The 20,901-nt window shown below is 42.8% G+C and overlaps 1 long non-coding RNA gene across 1 annotated transcript; it reads left to right on the forward strand.

The window, feature by feature from the left end:
* Nucleotides 1-18,632: 18,632 nt before the first annotated feature.
* Nucleotides 18,633-20,672, forward strand: LOC147357030 (uncharacterized). Its single transcript, XR_015143734.1, has 2 exons — nt 18,633-19,032; nt 20,007-20,672. It is a non-coding gene; the product is annotated as an uncharacterized LOC147357030 (long non-coding RNA).
* The last annotated feature ends 229 nt before the right edge of the window (nt 20,673-20,901 follow it).

A 20,901-nucleotide genomic window follows, 5' to 3' on the forward strand; every position in this document is an offset into this window, starting at 1 on the left:
CTGTATTCACAGTTTAGTGTACCTATCAACATCATCTACATCTTTTTCATCAGATCCAATAGAACCTCTGTACCCATTAAGTCATAATCCACCTTCTCCATTGCCTCCTCGCTTTGGTAACTTCTATTTCCAACTTCCATGAGTTAGCCTATTCTGTGTACCTTAAACCAGTGGAATCATACAATATTTGTCTTTCTGTGCCTGCCTTATTTCACTAACTATAATAAATGTTTGTGTTAATCATCCATCCATTTTATAGCATATTTCAATCCTTAATTCATTTTTATGGCGGGATAGTATTCCATTCTGAGTACATACCACATTTCATTTATCCATTGATCACATGATGGTCTTTGGGTTGTTTCTAGTATTTAAGTACTAATAATACACTGTGAACATTTAGTGTGTAGATTTCTGTATGGTGCTATAATTTAAATGTGCATATTTAAAATATCACTGAATATAACAATACAAAGTGTGAATGTTAGGTGAACTAACAATGTTAGACTTTGAATTACTAAAAATATATTTTCTCACTAATTGTAAAAAATGTAGCACACATATGTTATTTGTGAGTAGAATTTGATAGCTGAAACTGAAGTGATATGATATTGGAATTTTCTGTATAATCCATACAATTTTTATGTCAATGTAATCCTGCTTTATATAAAGTCTAATGATTTAAAGAAATCTTGAAACATGACTTCAGGGGGGAACACATCACAGCTAGTGTTAAAAAATTAGCTAATGTCCAAACCGTAGCTAGAGACCATCGTCATTTTTAAGCATGAACCAAATGTTGAATTTAGAATGCATCTTTCCTTTCATAGTTAAAGCAGTACCAACTGATATAGTTTCAATTTGAACACATGAAATAAAAGAACATTGCTTAATATTTCTGGTTTTTTTTTTCTTAAATATGAGGCCCTGAACATACTACAATAATCATTCTTGAATGAACTTAATGAGAAAATTTCCACAGTACCTTCAGTCGAGTCACTTATAGGGTGCACCCTATTATGTGGCCAACAACAAACTCTCTTCATCCAGCTGGTTCTTGATGTTCTTGACACTTGAGGGGTGTCGCTTCTCGCCTTCTGACTGAGACATCCTGTGAAATGCATTATAATGGTGAGAGCTGTTGACATGTTGCCGGCAGAGGACCACCCAGGAACTAATAATAATTGATCCATAATTCAATCCTCTGGTCCCCTTCCTCACCAGATGCCTAGCAAGGCCTCCTGAATCCAAGGTGGACTTAGGAAGATCTGCAGTTTGAGGTGCACTGGAAACATCCAACAGACTGGCTGTGTGTGCAAATATCTGTATTTAACTGAGACCTAGAAGCTCAGCAAAACATGGTGACCATGGCTGATGGACTGGATTCAAATCACATTTAGGAGAAGCAGGTACTTGGGAAAGACATATGGATCCCTCTTTGCCTCAGTTCCCTGTCCTGAGTTGGAGAAAGGTTAACATGGCCTATTTTTAGTATTATGAGGCCAAGAATGATTAAGTACAGGTAAAATATTAGAAAAATAAAGGAGGGACTTCCTGGGCAGTCCAGTGGGTAAGAATCTGCCTCTCAACGCAAGGGACAGGGTTTGATTTCTGACCAGCAAACTCCGGTCCCACATGCCTCTGAACAGTTAAGCCTACATGTTGCAACTACCGAGGTCAAGCACCACAAGCAGAGAGTCAGTGCCCTGCAACGAAAGAGCTGCACAATGTGATGAAGATTCCACGTGCCACAAATAAGACCTGATGCAGCCAAATAAATAAATGCTAGACAGACAAATAAATAAATAAATATAAAAGTAAAGGACTGGTGCTTCATAATTTCTCTGTAAGTGTTCAACCTTGAATGATGGCAAGAATAAGATGGACCTTCAGTAGTGGTTGAAAGCAGAGAGGGCATTTTGATGGCTCCAATAAGTGCGGATGGAAGCTTATTCTTCAGCTTTTTCACCAAAACAAGTTTTTAGAGTGCATGGAGAGTATCTATTATCACCTCTTCGGACACCCAGCCCTGTACAAGAGGAAGGGTGGACAAAGTGTGGGCTGTAATCCATATGTTACATTAGATGGTGTTGAAATTTAGAGAGATGAAGTGATTTTCCAAGGGTCACACAATAATAAATAGTGGATCTGGGACAGGATTGTACATGGTTCCCTGAGGACACAGATGCCTGCACCCCTGAGATCTGTGCTAAAACCCCTTAACCAGGACCTCAACCCTACCTCCATTTCAAATTATTCTGTCCCTAGTTTTCTGGGGATGAGAGCAGATGCCCTGAAGAAGATGCCTCAGCCTTAAAAAGAGCTCAAATCCTCCTTCTACCACTCGTCTCTATATCTCAGTTCCTGATCCCAAATACAAGTTTCTTCTGAGCAAAGCACCTCAGAAAGACCACAAGATTCCAAGTCTGTCCATCCTCCAAAGCTTCTTCACACACTCAACCATCTCACAAGCAGCCTTCCCAAAGCCCAGTTCACCTTGCTAAGTGACCAGTGGTCTGTTTGGCCAACAAGTTGGCTCAGAGCTCAGAACCTTCTAAACCAAAGGCCACACGATGGCTCTACCAAGAATTAGCTTCCCTTTAACTTGACCAAGTCTGGATGAGCAGGTAATGTGAGTTAACTGGGGAGGTGGCCATCTGTGCTGGCCTTTGGTATCTTAATTAAGTCTGAGATGCTCAGTCTCACAGCTGATCTGAACTCTTATTTGAGCAGCCTGGACCAAGTGCTAGTTAAGAATGGGCAGGAATTCAACCTTTCCCCACTAAAATTCTGACTCTATCAACTTCTCATCATGCTCTAGACCCTGGAGTGGAAGACAACAGAGCCCCATATTCTTTTTGAAAATCATCTCCATCCTCACAGCCTGGAGACTCTAACCCTAGATACTCCTTGAGGATCAACAGACAGGCTCTCCTTCCCTTAGTGACCAAATGTTCATCCTACCAACCCAACAGCACTATGCCATCTCACTAAACTCCTTGGCAACAGCCAAACAATGATCCAGCCCACATCCACCCATGGGAATCCCACCAGTAAATCCCAGTTTCTTTCCTTTTTAAGTCTCACGATTTACACTGCTAGTGTTTGTAGATTTGGGCAGCAGCATTTGAGAACAGTTCAGATGTAATTCCCTTTACTATAATGTCAGATGTTGGGGAGACATCATGGTTCTCCTCTGTTAGTTCTTTCCATCTGTTCTCTGGTAAGAGTGTGTACAAAACTGGCATTGGGAAATTGGAAATTTAGGAAGATATTTAAGGCAGCCAGCTGACAGCAGAATCAAAACATAATTTAAGGAATAATACAAAACTATAAGATACAGTTATAACTCTGTAGATAAATTAGAGTGATGGAAAAGAAAAATAATAAGATGAGGAAAATTCATCAGTAAAGGTTAACCAGCCCATTTGAAGGAACAGTGTTCATATGATCAGTGGGAACCTACCTCCCAAACAGTTCAGGTTACCCATTTCTCTTTGCCACCATACATGAAGCTCTCAGCTCGCAAACACACTGAATGCGGAATGTGTATCACCACATTACCATGGCGACCACACATCACAGAACCTTCAGAATTAACTGAACTCTGCACAGGATGAGTCCAACTGCCTCTGTCCAACTGCTACTGTCATTCTATGGACAAGTTTGGCTTTTCAGAGTAAACATTTTATTTCAAAAATTGAATCTCAGGCTCACACATTCCTCTCTGATTATGAAAATAATTTATATGAATGAAAATGTTCTGTCCCCAAGTATAGCTGATAGTGAACATTTCGGGACGAGGAGGGACAAATCTAACACATTGAGAATAAAAACAGATTCTATTATTGATTAGAATATCATCTTGGTACTGATCACAAGTTTGTGCTCCTAACACACAGTGAGGAGAGAAAGCCTTCCTGCAGGGCCACACAAGGAGAAAAGACAAAAAAAGCTGAGCACCCAGAAAACTTTTAGCAAAGTGCTTTTCTAGGAAAGCTGAGGGAGTGGCCTGGTTACTTCTGGGGTCAGAATCTTTGTTCTTGATGTCAGGGCATGGTCAGGTCACCATGTTCTTGTGGTGGTGGTGGTGGTTTAGTCACCGAGTCAAGTCCGACTCTTGCGGCCCCATGGACTGTAGCCTGCCGGGCTCCTCCATGGGATTCTCTAGGCCAGAATACTGGAGTGGGTTGCCATTTCCTTCTCCAGGGGACCTTCCCAACCCATGAATCAAACCCTGGTCCCCTGCACTGCAGACAGGTTCTTTACCGATGGAGCTAAGAGGGAAGCCCTAATGTTGCTGTAAACCTCCCCACAAAACAAACGCTACTCTCAGTTCTGACAAGAAAGCATCAGGTCTCAGGCACCACCCTCTACCTCTGGGGTTCAGGCCCAGGCCAGGAGGAGGGGTCCTGGGCATGCAGGGTATCCGGCACCCAGCCGGGGTCCTATGTCCAATGCTCGGCCCTAGATGAGGGGGCGGGTCTCAGTGGGCAGCACCTCAGAGCCAAGTCCCAGACCCCATCCAACTTCCATCTCTCTCGGTGCCTGGCGCCCAGGACCCATCCGGGCCTCAGGCTGTTTATATAAGCTGCAGAGACACACTTGTAGCAATTTCCAACTGGGTTAATCTTTAGTTCACAACAATTACTCTCTTTGAGAGAGGTCCCAACTACAGAGGCGAGCCTGAAATGATGTGTAAGATCCTTGCACACCAACCTAACCTCCTGCCACCTCCTGGGGGTGGACAACTGATCAGTGCTGGACCAAGTGTGAAACGTGAATGGAGAACAGGAGCTGGGAAACTCTTCCCGTAGTAGCCAGGGTCATATCCTCCAGCTGCCCAGGGCTCTGGGGACCATGCCCAGATCGTCCTCTGCAGCTTATAGGTCATGGAGGCAGGGACTGGGGAGAGGTTCACTGCTTTGTGTTGGGAAGAACCCCTGGAGAAGGGAAAGGCTACCCAATCCAGCATTCTGGCCTGGAGAATGCCATGGACTGTATAGTCCATGGGGTAGCAAAGAGTTAGACATGACTGAGTGACTTTCACTTTCACTTCAGCAGCTTTGTGGCCTGGATCTGGCCTGTGGGCACCCATGGCAAGGGCTCTGGGACTCTGTGGGACACAGTCTCCAAACTGTCCTGGGCCCCTATCTCACCCGCCTGCCCTGAGGCCTGAGGGCCTGGATAGCGCATGGAGAAGGCCTCTGTCCCGGACTCATCAAACTCTGGCGAGGACTGCTGACAGGTATCCTGTTGGTGGAGCATGACCTCTAACCCTAGTCTAAGGGTCCCACTGAAGGTCTTACAATATTGACTGTGTGCCCACCCCACCCCTAGTACAGTCTCCTCCACCCATTTCTACTCTTTCCCAGTCCCCAGACTTCCCTAGAAGAAACAAAGCCTAAGATTTAATCTTATAAACAAAATTAAGTTTCATACCTAATGTATCTACTTGTACTCTTTATTTGGACCCCAGTAAATTCTTCTCACAAAAATGAACGTTTTTGTCGTGTGTTGCAAGCATGTTTTCAGTTTATCACTATCTTTAATTTTTATTTGTTTTTGTCTGTGCTAGGTCTTCCTTGTCATGCTTGGCTTCTCTCTAGCTGTCCTGAGTAGGGACTTCTCTCTTGTTGTGGAGCACAGGCTCTAGGTGCACAGGCTTCAGAAGCTGTAATTCATAGGCTCTAGAGCCCTGGGTCAGTAGCTGTGGTGCACAGGCTAGTTGCTCAGCGGCATGTGGGATCTTCCCAGACCAGGGACCAGATCCATGTTCCCTGCACTGGCAGGCAGATTCTGAACCCCTGGGCCACAAAGGAAGTCCCATCACTGTCTTTTTATTATGGTTACTTTTACTTATATCATGAAGACATTTATTTTCAAAAACATCAGTAATTTAAATATTTTTGTTATTTTGGTTGTGAGAAGGTAAAGGGGAATGATGTTATAACTAATATTTTTATTAAGGGCCAAGTACTCCTTTAAAAATATTTTAATAAATAGGAAAATAACAACAGGTGTTTAAAGACAACTTTTTTATTAAACAATTCTAAATATTTCTAAAGATGTTTGTCAAAATGGACTAATTAATTTTTTAGGGTAATGATAGAAAATTTCCCCCAGAAATGATATAGAGTAGAAATATCCTGATATAGTCATAAATGGAACTGAGTGTTTTGTAAAGCACATGTGATAATTTATGTCTCAAAAACCTTAAAACATTTTGGAAGTGATAATGATGGTATATCAATGATTCAGTCATTTTAATAAATTTCATTTACAATGTGTCTATTCATCAGATAATGAACTTGCAGTTGTTTTCTGAGAAAAGAGGGGCGTGTTCAATTAATGTTAGTTAAAGAACTTTAAAAGAATTTGTGATTACATTTGTTATGTCCTATTAATGATTTCAATGGTGGAGAATTCACTGAGTTTTAATACAGCTCCAATTTGCCAAGTATATTTGTATTTCTTTGACCAAGCAACATATTGGACTTTTTGAAAGTTTTCCTATAGCTGATTCAAGAACTATTTATAAAAGTTGGTGAATATTTATAATAATTAAACAGGATAAATTATCTAAAACAAGGAAATGGGACCAACTTAGAGAATATCACTCTGTTAAGTGCATAGTGCCTCGAACATCCTAACTAAATTCTGCTGACTCTAAGTAGTGTGAGCTATTCTTGTTATGGACTAAACCCCTGTGTCCCCACATAAATTTATATATTGAAACCCTAACCTCCAGTGAGATGGTCCCAGGAGGTGGAGCCTTTGGGAGCTAATAACATCATGAGGGTGGAGTCCCCATGATATTACCATCTTTCTAAAAAGAGAAATAGAGCTCATCCTTTCTCTCTTTCTGCCACATGAAGATAAATGAGAAGGTGGCAAAATCTAAGGAAGACACATTCACCAGAACCTGACCTTGCTGAATCCTGACCTCGACTCTCAACCTTTAGACTATGAGAAACAAATAATTATTGTATAAGCACCCTCATCCAAGGTATTCTGTTACTGCACCCCTAACTGACTGAAGCACATATCATTATGGATTTTGAGAGTAAGATTTTTCTTTAGCTATTTAGTTAATAGACAGGAGCCACAGATCCTCCCAAATACACTGCACTGGAAAGAGTTAAATAGGCAAGGAAAACTTTATTCAAGACATTGTGATAAAGGTCAAGACTATTGCAAGGAGAAAGACTGAACTCAACTCCCCTGAAACAAGTGACTGGGGATAGGGGGATTTGTAAACACTGAGTGAGCTAATGAGAACATAACACAGGCCCTCAGCCTCAAGCTTCCCATATGTGCTTAGTCATTGGCACTTGTGGAAATGAAGCTTCCACGTTTCCACACAGACTGGGACAAAGGGACCCATTTTTCAGATGATCACTTTTGGGAAGGCGGGCTCACAGTTTCTCGAGAAAGACATTCCTGGGTTGTAAAATGTTCACAGATCATCATGGTAGAGAAGGAACTCACACACCTTCTAAAGTAGATGGTCAAAGAATAAGGAGATCAAGAAAAAGTGTCTGGAATAAATTGGGAGATTGGGATTTATATTTACACACTGTTACATACAAAGTAGACAACTAATAAGGCTCTACTCTATAACACAGGGGACTCTCTTCAATACTCTATGTGCTGTGCTTAGTCAATCAGTCGTGCCCAAATCTTTGTGACCCCATTGACTGTAATCCATCAGGTTCCTCTGTCAATACTCTATAATTGATATATATATGTATAAAGAATAGAAAATGAGTGTATATATGTAACTGATTCACTGTGGTGTGCAGCAGAAACTAACACAACATTGTAAAGCAACTGTACTCCAAGACAAATTAGTTTTTAAAAATGTCTGAAGTTTATACAAACTGTGGGGACTGTTAAAGCCCTTTTCGTAAAGCCCTAGTTCTTGCTTTTTTACTCTTGATAGAAAGGGAAAAATAAACAAAAGAAAATCTGTTGATCTGGTAGACATGCACTGCTAATCATTTTACATTGTGGTTTATTCATGAAGAACCTCTGAATAAACAAAACAGTAAAAATAATCCCTCAGCATTCTTGATAATACCTTTTTATTAATACATACTTTACAATTGTACATTTTAATGAAGGACAAATATGATAATTACAACAAATCAAATCTTTTGGATGTTTTGCTCAATGATATTAGAGAATATATTATAATGACTAATCTTGTAATGGTAACAGTGTGAGGGGCTAGAAGTCATCCCAGACTGCTATCAGTTTGGGATCCCCCTGAGACACCCAGACCCCTGAACACATACAGACATGTGCTTATTCCTATTTGCAAGTGTATTAGCCAGGGTAAAATTGATGAGAACTTATTAAAATACAGTTTCTTCTTGTTGTTCAGTCACTAAGTCACGTTGGACTCTTTGTGACTCCATGGACTGCAGCATGCGAGGTTTCCTAGTCCTTCACTGATTATTGTATTTGTATCATAATTAAATCCATTAATGAGCACCTGGCATCACTTATTTCTCATTGAAAATATTTCCTGTATAATACAGTCTGCTGGATATGAGTGTAATTAAATAAGTCTTGATCTTACTTTTAAATCTAAAACCATCACTGTGTGACACTGCTGTTGTTGTTCAGTCAGTAAGTCATGTCCAGTTCTTCACAACCCCATGGACTGCAGTATGCCCGACTTCCCTGTCCTTCACTATTTCCTGGACTTTGCTCAAATTCATGTCCATTGAGTCAGTGATGCTAACTAACTACCTCTAACTACCTCATCCTTTGCTGCCCTCTTCTCCTTTTGTCTTCAATCTTTACCAGCATCAGGGACTTTTCCAATGAGTCTGATCTTCAAAACAGGTGGATAAAATATTGGCACTTCAACTTCAGTCATTCCAATGAGTATTTGACGTTGATTTCCTTTAAGAGTGACTGGCTTGATCCCCTTGCAGTCAAACGGACTCTCAAGTGTCTATTCCAACACCACGGCTCAAAAGCATCAGTTCTTTGGCACTCAGCCGTCTTTACAGTCCAACTCCTCCATTTGTACAACTACTGGCACAACCATGTGACCTAGGACCTTTGTCAGCAAGGTGATGTCTCTGCTTTTTAATATGCTGTCTAGGTTGGTCACAACTTTCCTTCCATGGAGTAAGTGTCTTTTAATTTCATGGCTGCAATCACCATCTGCAGTGATTTTGGAGCCCCCAAAATAAAGTCAGCCACTGCTTCCACTGTTTCCCCATCTACTTGCCATGAAGTTGAAAGGCTGTTGCTGAACGATGCAAAGACCTCTGGATTCTTGGTCTCCGGAGGAGAAGAATTCAATCCGGGGCCAGAGACGAGGCTTGACTGCTCAGAGCTTTTGTGGAATAAAGTTTTATTAAAGTATATAGGAGATAGAGAAAGCTTCTGACATAGGCGTCAGAAGGGGGCAGAAAGAGTACCCCCTTGCTAGTGTTAGCCATGGAGTTATATACTCTCTAATTAGTTACTACAGTGAATCAAAAGAATGTCTGGAGGTTGTAAAGACCTCACTAGACCTACTCCCATAATTTACACCTTAAGATAAGAGGATTAGCCAGAAGCTTTTTTTCCAGAGACTGTCCTCAAGCAGGATACATTATTGTTATATAATCCTAAGGAATGTAGAAGGACACAAAAGTTTGTCCTTTCTTCCTCATTGAGAATTCCAGACCCCTCTCTCCTTGGGGACATCTGGACTTCTTATCAACCTGCCTAGGAAATGACTCTCTCAAAATGATGGGACCGGATGCCATGATCTTCATTTTCTGAATGTTGAGCTTTAAGCCAAATTTTTCACTCTCCTCTTTCACTTTCATCAAGAGGCTCTTTAGTTCTTCACTTTCTGACGTAAGGGTGGTGTCACCTGCATATCTGAGGTTACTCTTATTTCTCCCGGCAATCTTGATTCTAGCTTGTGCTTCCTCCAGCCCAGCATTTCTCATGATATGCTTTGCATATAAGTTAAATAACCAGGGTGACAATATACAACCTCGACGTACTCTTTTTCCCATTTGGAACCAGCCTGTTGTTCCATGTCCAGTTCTCACTGTTGCTTCCTGACATGCATACAGGTTTCTCAAGAGGCAGATCAGGTGGTCTGGTATTCCCATCTCTTTCAGAATTTCCCAGTTTATTGTGATCCACACATTCAAAGGCTTTGGCATAGTCAATAAAGCAGACATAGATTTTTTTTTTTTTTAACTCTCTTGCTTTTTGGATGATCAGCGGATGTTGGCAGTTTGATCTCTGATTCCTCTGCCTTTTCTAAAAGCAGGTTGAACATCTGGAAGTTCACAGTTCATGTAATGCTAAAGGCTCACTTGGAGAATTTTGAGCATTACAGAGTGAAGTAAGTCAGAAAGAGAAAAAACAAGTGTTGCATATATAAGGGATATAGAAAATGGTACTAATGTATGTCTTTGCAAGGCAGGAATAGAGATTCAGGCATAGAGAACAGACTTCTGGACACAGTGGGTGCAGGAGAAGATAGTATGAACTGAGAGAATAGCATTGAAATATATTCATTACCATATGTAAAATAGATAGCTAATGTTAACTTTATGTATAACACTGCTGCTGCTGCTAAGTCGCTTCAGTCATGTCCGACTCTGTGCGACCCCATAGACGGCAGCCCACCAGGCTCCCCTGTCCCTGGGATTCTCCAGGCAAGAACACTGGAGTGGGTTGCCATTTCCTTCTCCAATGCATGAAAGTGAAAAGCGAAAGTGAAGTCGTGTCCTACTCTAGTGACCCCATGGACTGCAGCCCTCTAAGCTCCTCCGTCCATGGGATTTTCCAGGCAAGCGTACTGGAGTGGGGTGCCATTACCTTCTCCATGTATAACACAAGGAGCACAAACTGGTGCTCTTTGATAACCTAGATGGGTGGCATTGGATGGGAGGTGGGAGGAGGATTTAGGAAGGAGGGGACGTATGTATACTTATGGCTGATTTATGTTGATGTATGGCAGAAACCAACACAACACTGTAACACAATTATCCTCCAAATAAAAATGAATAATTTTTTTTTAAAGTCCCTTTTAAAATTGACTGAAAAAATATACTTAGGAATAAACCTGACTAAGGAGGCAAAAGAACTATATGCTGCCAAATATTAAACATGGATAAAAGAAATTGAAGATGATTCAAAAAAATGGAAAGATACCCATGATATTTGATTGGAAGAATTAATATTGTTATAATGCCCACACTACAGAAGGCAATCCACAGGTTTAATGCAATCTCTGTCAAGGCAACTATGACATTTTTCACAGAACTGAAACAAATATCCCAAAATTTATTTGGAAACATACAAATAAACAAAAACAACTGCAAAAGCAATCCTAGGGTAAATGATCAAAGCAGGAGCCATAACCTTCACAGACTTCAGACAATGCTACAGAACTATGGTAATCAGGACAGAATGGTATTGGCACAAAAATAGACATGTGGATCAATGGAATAGAAATAACCCACATATCTATGGTCTATTAATCTTCAACAAAGGAGGCAAGAATACACAATGGAGAAGAGATAGTATCATCCACAAATGGTGTTGGGAAAGCTGGAAAGTCACATGTAAATTGATGAAGTTAGTGTACACCCTCACACCATACACAAAAGTAAACTAAAAATGGCTTAAAGTTTTAAATATAAGACATGACATGATAGAACTAGAAGAGAATATAGTAAAACATTCTCTGACATAAATCACAGCAATATTTTCATAGATCAGTCTCCCAAGGCAATAGATATAAAAGCAAAAATAAAAAAGGAACATAATCAAACTCATAAGCTTTTCCACAGCAAGGGAAATCAGAAACAAAATGAAAAACAATCTACGGAATGGGAGGAAACATTTGCAAATGGTGTGAATAACAAAGGATTAATCTCCAAAATAAACAAACAGCTCATACAACTCAATAACAAAAAAAAAAAACAAAGAATGCAATAAAAAACTGAACAGAAGACCTAAATAAACATCTTTCCAAAGAAAACATAGAGATGGCTCATAAGCATATAAAATGATGTTCAACATCACTAATAATGAGAAATTCAAGTCAAAACTACAACGATGTACCACCTCACAATAGTCAGAATGGTTATCATTAAAATGTCAATAACAAATGCTAGAGAGGGCATGAAAAAATGGGACACCCCCACCTCATACTGTTAATGGGACTATAAATTTGTGAAGCCATTATGGAATAGAGTAGTTACATTAAAAACTGAAAATAGAACTATTATGTTGCTATTGTTCATTTACTTAGTCATGTCCAACTCTTTGCCACCCCTTGGACTATAGCACTCCAGAGTTCCTTGTTCTTCACTATCTCCCAGAGTTTGTTCAAACTCATGTTCATTGAGTCGATGATGCCATCAAACCATCTCATCCTCTGTTATCCCCTTCTCTTCCTGCCTTCAATCTTTGCCAGCATCGAGGTCTTTCCAAATCAGTCAGTTCTTCAAATCAGGTGGCCAAATTATTGAAGCTTCAGCATAAGTCCTTCCAATGAATATTCAGAGTTGATTGACTGGTTTGATCTCCAAACTGTTCAAGGGACTCTCAAGAGTCTTCTCCAACACCACAGTTCAAAAGCATCAACACTGTGGTGCTCAGCCTTCTTTACAGTAGAACTCTCACATCCACACATGAATACTGGAAAACCATAGCCTTCACTATTTGGAGGTTGGTTGGTAATGTGATGTCTCTGCTTTTCAATACACTGTCTAGGTTTGTTATAGCTTTTCTTTCAAGGAACAAGTGTCTAAATTTCATGGCTAAAGTCACTGTCTGCAGTCATTTTGGAGCCCTCCAAAAAGAAGAGACATTACTTTACCAACAAAGTTTTATCTAATCAAGACTATGGTTTTTCCGGTGGTCATGTATGGATGTGAGAGTTGCACTGTGAAGAAAGCTGAGTGCTGAATAATTGATGCCTTTGAACTGTGGTGTTGGAGAAGACTCTTGAGAGTCCCTTGGACTGCAAGGAGATCCAGCCAGTGCATTCTAAAGGAGATCAGCTCTGGGTGTTCTTTGGAAGGAATGATGCTGAAGCTGAAACTCCAGTACTTTGGCCACATCATGTGAAGGGTTGACTCATTGGAAAATACTCTGATGCTGGGAGGGACTGGGGGAAGGAGGAAAAGGGGACGACAGACGATGAGATGACTGGATGGCATCACTGACTTGATGGACATGAGTGTGAGTGAACTCCGGGAGTTGGTGATGCACAGGGAAGCCTGGTGTGCTGCGATTCATAGGGTTGCAAAGGGTCGGACATGAGTGAGTGACTGAACTGAACTGAAAATAAAGTCTCATTGCTTCCATTGTTTCCCCATCTATTTCTTATGGAGTGATAGGACCGGATGACATTCAGTTCAGTTCAGTTTAGATACTCAGTCATGTCCAACTCTTTGCTACCCCATGGACTGCAGCACACCAGGCCTCCCTGTTCATCATCAACTCCCAGAGTTTAGTCAAACTCATGCCCATTTAGTCAGTGATGCCATCCAACCATCTCATCTTCAGTCGACCCCTTCTCCTCCCGCCCTCAGTCTTTCCCAGCATCAGGGTCTTTTCAAATGAGTCAGCTCTTCACATCAGATGGCCAAAGTACTGGAGTTTCAGCTTCAACATCAGTCCTTCCAATGAATATTCAGGACTGATTTCTTTTAGGATGGACTGGTTGGATCTCCTTGAACTCCAAGGGACTCTCAAGAGTCTTCTCCAACACCACAGTTCAAAAGCATCAATTCTTCAGTGCTCAGCTTTCCTTAGAGTCAAACTCTCACATCCATACATGACTACTAGAAAAACCATAGCCTTGACTAGATGGACCTTTGTTGGCAAAGTATTATCTCTGCTTTTTAAAATGCTGTCTAGGTTGCTCATTATCTTAATGATATCAGATTCCATTATCTTAATTTCTTCAATGCTGAAGTTTAAGCTAGCATTTTTTTTTTTACTCTCCTCTTTCACATGTAGTTCCTTTTTGCTTTCTGTCATGACATTGGTGTTGCAGTAGAAATTACTAGGCAGTCAGTGTAAAACTCTGAAACCTCAGGCTTGTTTTCAGTAAACATCCTGCTCCACTGTCCTGGATTCCTGGAATGTGTCTTTAGTCTGATCAATTATCAGCACTCAGATCCAAAGAAGAGCAGCAATTAAATTCTGTTCCATATGCTTGAGGGAAAAACAATGGTGATCATTAATCTTAAGACCATACATTTGGCCCATGGTAAAATGGACAGAGGGCATGAAAAAGGGCAGTGACTTAATCCAAGGATCAAAAGAAGTCATAAAGATGATGTTAAGTATCTTGACCTTTAAAGTGAATGTTTAGAAATAATGTGATTTAAAGGGTATAAAAACCTCCTTGGGGTGATTCTTTACCCCCTCTCTATGCTGAGTGTCTATGCTGAGAGCTTTGCAATTTCCTCCTCTTTAATAAATCTTATTCAGTTACTACCATGTGCTTTTGCATGTTCATGAACTCCATTCTCTGGCTGCGTGGACAAGAACTCGGATTCCTGTCTCATCTTTTGGGGGCTCGTCTGGAAATCCTGAATGCCTACTCAAGGTAAGCACAGACACTCATTCTCAAATCTGTCATTCACTTCTCATTACCTAATCTAGCTGCACAGTCTCTTGAGCCACTCTATTACACAACCCTGCACGAGTTCCAAAGGCAGACAGCGTTAGTAGACAGTGGCCTTGGGTCTCGGTATTAGCCAGCAGATTGACCTGGGGTGCTGAGCAAAATCTCTGCTAGGCTGCTGCCTCAGTGAGAACCGCAGGACATCTACCATTTCTCTTTCCTAACATTTAGAGGTTTTGAGATTTTTCACTTAAGGTAGGATCATTTTGGAGTGTGTGTAAATACTAATAACCTTGTGCACTACATAGCTTGCTTTAGGGGAACTCCAGTTCAGGCACACCCAATGTTCAAGAGCACAGCAAGTTCACCAACTTAGGCTCTCACTCTATATCTGTCTCTAGGTGGAAAGGAAGATGGAGACAGGAAGAGGACAACAGTCTAGGGTAACCGGATAATGATGCTCCAGACCAGGTGCACTCCAGAGTTGAGGGAAGCATACTTTATTGGTGTTTCTTTGCTCCCACAGTGCAAGGTGGGGACACCCTCTATCAGAAGAATCAGAGAAAAGACGAAGAGCACTGGACGCTGGTCTTTTGTCTTTCAGATGGGAGCCACCTCTTCTTGCCTTACACCCAGCTCAAAGCAGATGCCTTTGGCAAGTATACTGAAGAACTAGAAGAAGTTTGACCCTTAGACCTTGTTAAAGAAGTGTATGATCTTTTTCTGCACCAAGGCATAGCCTCAATAGGACCTATCTGATGGTGAAAAATGACCCCCTGAGGGCTCATTTGATTATAATACCATCCTCCAACTAGACCTCTTTTGTAGACCAGAAGGAAAATGGTCAGAAGTGTCATATATACAGATTTTGTCTTGAGAGAGACAACCCTCTTATCCAGGAGTTGTGGGCTTGCTACTTCCATGCTGCCTATAACTTCCTCCAAGTCCTCAGGTCCAAACTGTCGCCCTTAACCAGAGCTGCCCAAACCTAGCCCGCAGGAGCCTCCACAATCTCTGGTAATGCCTTGGGTACCAGCAGCAGCTCCTACCCCAGTGGCTCCTAACCCAACACTGGTGATCTCTAGGCTGTATCCTCCCCTCCTTCCATTACAAGAAGCTCCTAATGGGGACTTGGGAGCCACAGGAGTCCATGTTTCTTTCCCCCTTCGAGATTTAAGGCAAATTAAATTAGACCTAGGAAGCTTTACTGAAGATCCTGACAATTATATAAGTGTTTTCCAGGGTCTAAACCAGTCTTTGAAATGGCACGGAAAGATATTATGCTAATCCTGACTAACGCCCTTACTGACAATGAAAGAAGTAGTAATTAAAAATGCCCCAGGGATGGGGTGATGAATGGTATGCTATTGGCATGCAGGGGAGATGTGACAGTGAGTCAGCATGGTTACCTACCGGGCTCCAGGCAGTGCCCATAGCCGATCCTAACTGGGCACATGACAAAGACAGTGATGACTGGAAGAGAGTTCACTTTATCACTAGCATTAAGGAAGGCTTAAAAAAATCACGGGCTACTCCAAACTATCTGGAGTGACTCAGGAAAAGGAGGAAATTCACACAGCTTTTCTCGAAAGGCTCAGGGAGGCACTGAGAAAGCACACTAATTTGCATCCAGATGCCTCAAACTTATTCTTAAAGACAAATTTATTAGTCAGTCTGTTCCAGATATTCAGAGGAAAGTCCAAAAACTGGCCTTTGGCCCCCATATAGATTTAGAGGGCCTCGTTTAAGGAAAGAAATATTGCTCAAAATAGTCTGGAGTCAAAACTCCCTCCCAGGTCCTCCTCACCATTCTATGCAAAACAAAGAACTCTGACCTGAAGGGAAAAAATGGACAATAAGGTTGATCACACCCAGCTCCTAGCTGGTCCCAGCTGGTCTCCAGAATTCCTTGCCCCAGCCGTTTATGAAATAACTACTCCGAACATTTCCCTGGCTTCCCTGTGGCTCAGACAGTAAAGTGTCTGCCTACAATGCAGGAGACCTGGGTTCAATCCCTGGGTCGGGAAGATCTCCTGGAGAAGGAAATGGCAACCCACTCCAGTATTCTTGCCTGGAAAATCCCATGGACAGAGGAGCCTGGTAGGGCTACAGTCCATGGGGTCACAAAGAGTTGGACATGACTGAGAGACTTCACTCACTCCAAACAACCTTGGAGAAGAACAGGCCCCCTTAACAGTAGATGTCCACATATATGCCTATATATACTTACTCTTTTCTTGGGTTAGTGCAGCAGCTCACTAATCTGATGCTGCCCCTTCTTGCCTCATTAAAGGTGAATCCGTTCCGTTAAGTGCCGGTCTCCTTCTTTTTCTGAACCTCGCCTCCTCTGACTCCCTTACCCTACACTGGTAAGAGCTGCCACATCAGTACTCCTAAACAGAAATCAGGAAGAACCTAAAGAAAAAGAGAATAGAGATAAGAGAAAGGCCGAAGCTCTCATTATGGCCCTACAGGGAGTTAACTTTAGGGCTACAAATGTGGGAGGACACAAGCAAAAACCTGGAGTCTGTTTTTATTGTGGCAAGAATGGACACTTTAAGGGACAATGCCCCCAAGGCAAGCAGAGGCCACCACCAAGGCCCTGCCCCACTTGCAAGGGAGATCACTGGAAGAGTAATATCCCCAGGGACGTAGGTTTCAGGGGTCAGAAACTCAGATACAAGATCAAGATTCACGGGGCCCAGGGCTTCCCACTTTGGCTTCTGTCCTCATTACCACACAGGAGCCTCAGGTGACTCTAACTAGAGCAGGCCATCCTGTTAAATTCCTACTGGATACCGGAGCCACTTTCTCAACCCTCCTGTGTAATCCGGGTCCTCCTTCTACTAAGTCAGCTACTAAAGGTGGCATTTCTGGAAAGCCAATTACAAAATTCTTTACACAACAGTTGAGTTGTAACCGGGATTCTCTTCTTTTTTCTCATGTGTATATGTGCATGTGCTCAGTCGTGTCCACCTCTTGGACTCTATGACCCCTTGGACTGCAGCCCGCCAGACTCCTCTGTCCAAGGTATTTTCCAGGCAAGAATACAGGAGGGGGTTGCCATTTCCTCCTCCAGGGCATCTCCCCCACTCAGGGATCGAACTTGCATCTTTGCAACTGCCTGCATTAGCAGGCTGATTCTTTTCTACTGCACCACCTGGGTATCCCAAGTGAGCACAGGGCGCCTGGTGTGCAGGCGTGGGGTGAAGGGCAGTGGCAGCAAAACTCCACGAGGTGAAGAAGCGGGAGGGCGATCACCCGAGGCCAGGTGATCCGCTCCTCCCATGGGGAGGCCGAAGGATCCCCCACGCTCCATCCACGAGGGACGCAGCATCCTTCCCCAAAGTTCTGATGGGGAGACCCTCCTCGAGGGCCCGGTGGGCTGGAAGTGGGGCTACGGACACCAGCCGGGCACATCAGGGACAGCCGTGGCACCCTCACTTCCACCCCCCCCCCCCCCCCAGGGGTGGTGGTACAGGCATGGCACTCCACTCCAGTACTCTTGCCTGGAAAACCCCATGGACGGAGGAGCCTGGTAGGCTGCAGTCCATGGGGTCCCTAAGAGTTGGACACAACTGAGCAATTTCCCTTTCACTTTTCACTTTCATGCATTGGAGAAGGAAATGGCAACCCACTCCAGTGTTCTTGCCTGGAGAATCCCAGAGACGGGGGAGCCTGGTGGGCTGCCGTCTATGGGGTCGCACAGAGTCAGACTCGACTGAAGTGACTTAGCAGCAGCAAGCCGGTGACCTGCGCACACTTGGACGAGGGCACCGAAGGGGGTGTCTCGCCGGGGGCTCAGGCGCTCTTCCTGGTCCAGCACGCGACAACATCAGCAGACAGAAGGAGGCAAAGGGCAATGGAGACTGGGGAAGGCAGGCCAGGGAAGCGAGACGCACCAGGGCGCAGCCCCAGGGATCAGAGGACAGGACAGACGAGGCACCAATGAAGTGCTGCCACGTAGGCCCACGTGGCATAGACATGGCAGAGGCATAGAACCAACAGTGGAGGTGGGGTGGCCGCCAGCTAATGCGAGGGGCCCGGAAGTCATTCTGAATGACCCGGAAGCGAAGCTGCTTCTGCCTCAGGACACGGAATCTCACCGCAAGAAGCCTCCAGCGCAGGAGCGGTCCCCTGGCACCCAGGATGTCTATTGACCTTCCTGGCCCCCATGGAGCCCCCGTATCGGGGCTTGCGCCCACCACCGCCAACACCCAGAGCCACAAATGGCCCAGGAGAGCACTTTCCCGCCGTGTACCGGTGCCTCTACGGCCCTCACATGCAACTTGCTGTGCCCAGCTTCCCCCCTCGGGGACCGAGGGCACTTCTGTGCCCGGAGACACCACCAGCCATGGAGGCCAGGGAAGGACACCACATGAGGCAAGACCGGTTAGGTCCTAAACAGGGTAAGGGGGCACTGGGCGGTCACCTATGTCGGGTGGGCCGGGAGCGGGGAAAAGCTGGAAGTGACGGGGAAGAGCAACAAACACGCACAGGGAGGGCCGGCGGACAGGAGCACGTGCGCTGTCTGGTGATCAGAAAGACTGAGTCACGGCCGGCCACCTAGTTTTCAAGTAGGAATATTGCTATTTTTAAACAAAAACACGTCCACACCTGTTAAAGGATTTTGAGAGGCAGGTTGGAACCGCTCACCCTTATATATACTATCAGCTGACTGAGTAGAATGATTTGAATTTGTTTCATGAATATAAAGATATTTTGCTGCTTTGTTTTCCTAACGTATACTACAGATTTACACTCCAAATAGTAACAGAGATGAATTTCAGGTGTTTAATACATTCATCACCTTTTGGTAATTTTTTTTCTTTTTTGTTTTATTCATCCTGTTGAGTATGTAATGGGTCCTAATTTTCTTAAATACATATTTTTCCTGATGACTAATGGTATTATGCAAGTAAGCTTTTGGGTCATCACGTTCTTTTGCCAACTTTTGTTGGGTTATTTGCCTTATTAGTACATTAAACTTCTTTATAATTGGGACCATGAGTCTTTTCTTAGAATAATATATATTTCAAATAACTTTATTCATACTTTGTTCTGTGTATTTACTCAGAAAATGCATTTGGTAAGCAGAAGTTCTTATTCATAATATATTTCAGTTCCTTATATTTTCCTGTGTAGTTATTACTTTTCAAATCCTGGATAAGAAAAAATTCCTACTCCAAAATTTTGAAAATGTTTCCTTATGCTTTATCTTCTAAGAGACAATTCTATTATTGTTTGCACTTATATCTAAAATCTATCTAGAATATATTTATGTGTTTAGTGTGAGGTTGCTGTTGTTTAGTCACTAAGTCCAACTCTTTGTGACCCCATGGACTATAGCCCTCCAACCTCCTCTGTCCATGTAATTTTCCAGGCAAGAATACTGGAATGGGTTGCCATTTCCTCCTCCAAGGGATCTTCCCAACCCAGAAATAGAACCTGTGTCCCCTGTCTCCTGCTTGGCAGGTGGATCATTACCACTGAGCCACCTGGGAAGCCCTTAGTATGAGGTAGGTGGTTACATTATTATTATTTTTCCTGTGTACTTATTTAAACAAACTCATTCAATTTCTTAAAAATAGTACAATTTCCTCTCACTTCACTGCAGTGGAACATTTCTTACACATAACATAACTTTGTAAAGTATTAATGTATCTTTGTCTGGCTTCTGTTTTACTGGCCATTTTTTTTCTTCCTATTTTTACACTAATGCTTCACAATCTTATTTACCAGTGGTTTATAAGAGCCTTGATATCTGGTGGTAAATGATGATGATACCAGCAATTGATGTACCGGGCTCCTCTGTCCCTGGGATTCTCCATGCAAGAACACTGGAGTGGGTTGCCATTTCCTTCTCTAATGCATGAAAGTGAAAAGTGAAAGTGAAGTCGCTCAGTAGTGTCTGACTCTTAGCCACCCCATGGCCTGCAACCTACTAGGCTCCTCCATCCATGGGATTTTCCAGGCAAGAGTCCTGGAGTGGGGTGCCATTGCCTTCTCCAAAATTGTGTTTACTAATCTTTATAATAAAGAAACTACTTAATCAGATGGTTGTATTGATGGCTATGATGATGTATGTTAATATTTTGAAAAATACAATATTCTTTGAAAATGTATGTATGTATATACACTCTTGAGAGTCCCTTGAACTCTCAAGATCTTGAGAGCTCAAGGAGATCCAACTAATTCATCCTAAAGGAAATCAGTCCTGAATATTCTTTGGAAGGACTGATGCTGAGGCTGAAGCTCTAATACTTTGGCCACCTGAT

Source organism: Bos grunniens, chromosome 16 (assembly GCF_055505025.1).
Source record: "Bos grunniens cultivar Pamir isolate PY7600 chromosome 16, Bosgru_T2T1.0, whole genome shotgun sequence".
In the NCBI taxonomy this organism is placed as follows: domain Eukaryota; kingdom Metazoa; phylum Chordata; class Mammalia; order Artiodactyla; family Bovidae; genus Bos; species Bos grunniens.